Source organism: Canis lupus, chromosome X (genome assembly GCF_011100685.1).
Source record: "Canis lupus familiaris isolate Mischka breed German Shepherd chromosome X, alternate assembly UU_Cfam_GSD_1.0, whole genome shotgun sequence".
In the NCBI taxonomy this organism is placed as follows: Eukaryota; Metazoa; Chordata; class Mammalia; order Carnivora; family Canidae; genus Canis; species Canis lupus.
In genome coordinates, this window is record NC_049260.1 from 95,196,679 (window position 1) to 95,200,059 (window position 3,381).

Sequence of the window (3,381 nt, forward strand, 5' to 3'; positions counted from 1 at the left end):
AAATGGATATAAGTAACATACTTGATAGAGAATTTAAAGCAGTGATCATAAGGGTACTCACTAGACTTGAGAAAAGAGTGGAAGACATGAGTGAGGCTCTTAACACAGAGATAAAGAAAAACAGCAGAGATAAAGGGCTCAATAAACAAAGTAAGGAAAAGTTTGATGGAATGAATAGCAACCTGGAAGAAGTAGAAGAACAAATCAGTGGCCTAGAAGACAGAGTAATGGAAAGTAATCAAGCTGAGAAAAGAGAGAAAAACTAATTTCACAGAATAATAATACTTAGGGAGCTCAGTGACTCCATCAAATGTAATAACATTCATATAATAGGAGTCCCAGAAGAAGAAGAGAGAGACAAGAAGGAGCAGGATATTTATTTGAAGAAGTAAAAGCTGAAAATGCCTTTGATCTGGGGAAGGAAACAAACACCTAGATCCAAGCTGCACAGAGAACTCCCATCAAAATCAAAAGTAGATAACACCAAGATGTATTATAATTAAATTTGCAAAATATAATGATAAAGAAAAAATCTTAAAAGCAGTAAGATAAAAGAAGTCTGTAACTTATAAGAGAAAACCCATAAGGCTAGCAGATTTTTCGACAGAAACTTGGGAAGCCAGAAGAGAGTGGCTTGATATATTCAAAGTGCTGAATGGGAAAAATCTGCTGCCAAGAATATTCTATCCAGCAAGGCTGTCATTCAGAATAGAAGAAGGGATAAAGAGTTTACCATACAAACAAAAACTAAAGGAGTTCATGACCACTAAATCAGCCCTGCAAGAAATGTTAGAGGGGACTCTTTGAATTGAAAGAAGAGACCAAAAGTGACAGTATGAAGGTAGGAAACATAAAATCAGGAAAAGTTAATATCTGTAAAAAATCAGAAGAGACCAAAAGTGACAGTATGAAGGTAGGAAACATAAAATCAGGAAAAGTTAATATCTGTAAAAAATCAGTTAAGGAACTCACAACATAAAAGGATGTAAAATATGACAATGTAAACCTAAAATGTGGGAAGGAGAGATGAATGGGTTCAAACAAAAATGACCATCAACTTAACATAGACTACTATATACAGAAAAGGTTATACACAAACTTAATGGTAATCATATATTAAAAACCACTAATATATATACAAAGAATAAAGAGAAAAAACTTCAAATATATCATTAAAGAAAAGGAGCAAACCATGAAAGAGAGAAATGCAAGAAAAGAGCAGAGATAATCTTCAGAAACAATCACAAAAAACCAAAATGACAATAAATACATATCTATCAATAATTATTTTGAATGTAAAGGGGCTAAATGCTTTGATCTAAAAACACAGGGCAACAGAATGGATTTAAAAAAAACCTATCTGTATGCTGCCTACAAGAGATTCATCTTAGACCTAAACATACCTGCAGATTGAAAGTGAGGGGATGGATGTCAGAAGAAAGCTGGAGTAGCAGTATTTATATTGGACGAAATAGACCTTAAAACAAAGACTGTAACAATAGACAAAGAAGGACACTCTGTAATAATAAAAGGGACAATCTAGGACCTGTATGATGTCTCAACCTGCCCTGCCTCTTCTATGCGACCACTGCCTCCATCTGCCTACTGCTTCCCACAATTGTGGCCCTGCAGCAGCAGCAGCTCCAGCTCTCACCACTCAAGGGGCTCAGCTTGGCAGACAAGGAGAACACGTCCCTTGCCCTCAGCAGGACAGCTTGCTGGCTAGGAGGATCTTCCAGCAGCCCGCCAAGCAAAAACTGAGGTATTTGCCCCTAGCATGGAGAATGAGTCACTACTCGGAGAAAACCCTTGTCACGTTGTCATTCTCCTTATCGAGTACCATGGTATTTGGCAGATGTATAAGAAAGCTGAGGCTTCCTTTTGGACAGCTGAAGAGGTGGATCTTTCCAAGGACATTCAGCATTGGGAATCCTCGAAACCTGAGGAGAGATATTTTATACCCCATATTTTGGCTTTCTTTGTGGCAAGTGATGGCATAGTAAAAGGATAACTTGGTGGAGTGGTTTATCCAAGAAGTTCAGATTATAGAAGCCCTCTGTTTCTATGGATTCCAAATTGTCGTGGAAAACATCAACTCTGAGATGTATAGCCTCCTCATTGTCACTTTTATTAAAGATTCTAAAGAAAGGGAATTTCTCTTCAATGCCATTGAGACAATGTCTTGTATAAAGAAGAAAGCAGATCGGACCTTGCATTGGATTGGGGGCAAAGAGGCCACCTATGGAAAATGGATTATAGCCTTTGCTGCCATGGAAGCAGTTTTCCAATGAACTTATTAGCAGAGCTAAGGGTTTACACTGTGACTTTGACTGCCTGATGTTCAAAGACCTGGTCCACAAGACTTCAGAGCAGAGAATGAAGGAAATAATAATCAATGCCATTATGATTGAACAGGAATTCCTCATGGAGGCCTTGCCAGTGAAGCTCATTGGGATGAATTGCACTTTAAGGAAGCAGTATATTGAATTTGTGGCAGACCAACTTATGCTGGAGCTTGGTTTTAGCAAGGTTTTCAGAGCAGAAAATCCATTTGACTTTATGGAGAATATTTCACTGGAAGGGAAGACTTCTTTGAGAAGAGAATAGGCAAGTATCAGGATGAGAGTGATGTCAAATCCAACAGAGAATTCTTTTACCTTGGATGCTGACTTCTAAGTGAATGAATGTGCTCTTATTTTGCTGATTTTTTTCCTTTTCCATAAAAAAATCAGCTACTTGAAGTGTATCAAACCAGTTACACTATGAATTATCAATAATGTTCATGAATAGTATTGTTAAAACTGTGTAGCTACCTCATAAGCAAGCCTGTTGATTGGTGATGCTAGTCATCTCACCTAGAGAAAAGCATAGGCTAAAGCTACTCAAATTTGCATGAAAGATCTTGGCCATGTTTGGCTTTTTCAGACAGGCTGGCTGTCCATGACTTCATCATGGCTCTTAGAGGCAGTTTGGTCTCAAAGTGTGGGGACTCTGGAATAAGTCTGATCCAGTCAGTTACTATAAGGCCCTTGGGAGGTGTCAGTCTCAGTGCTTCAAAACAGATTTTAAAGTTTGCTTACTGCTTTGTATATACAACTGGCACTTTACACACAAATAAACATAGTTTGTACTGTTGAAATAAAGGCCTGATTTAAACTAATTTGGTTTCTAGCCCAAATGCAAAGCATTCTTTTGACCAATAATGGGAGCCAGTATAGAATTTACTAGGTTACCAAAGTCAGCCAAACCTTTGCAAATCAAGCATGTTATTTCCATTTTTTAATTTTATATAATGAATTGATGTGCTCCTTAATCAACTTTAGAGTCAGTCCTGCACATACCTACGTATTAGCCAGTTGGTGCCACAAAGAAGACAAAGAA

General features: G+C 37.7%; 1 pseudogene; it reads left to right on the forward strand.

The window, feature by feature from the left end:
- The first annotated feature begins 907 nt into the window (after nucleotides 1-907).
- On the forward strand, nucleotides 908-2,676 carry LOC119868332 (annotated as a pseudogene).
- The last annotated feature ends 705 nt before the right edge of the window (nucleotides 2,677-3,381 follow it).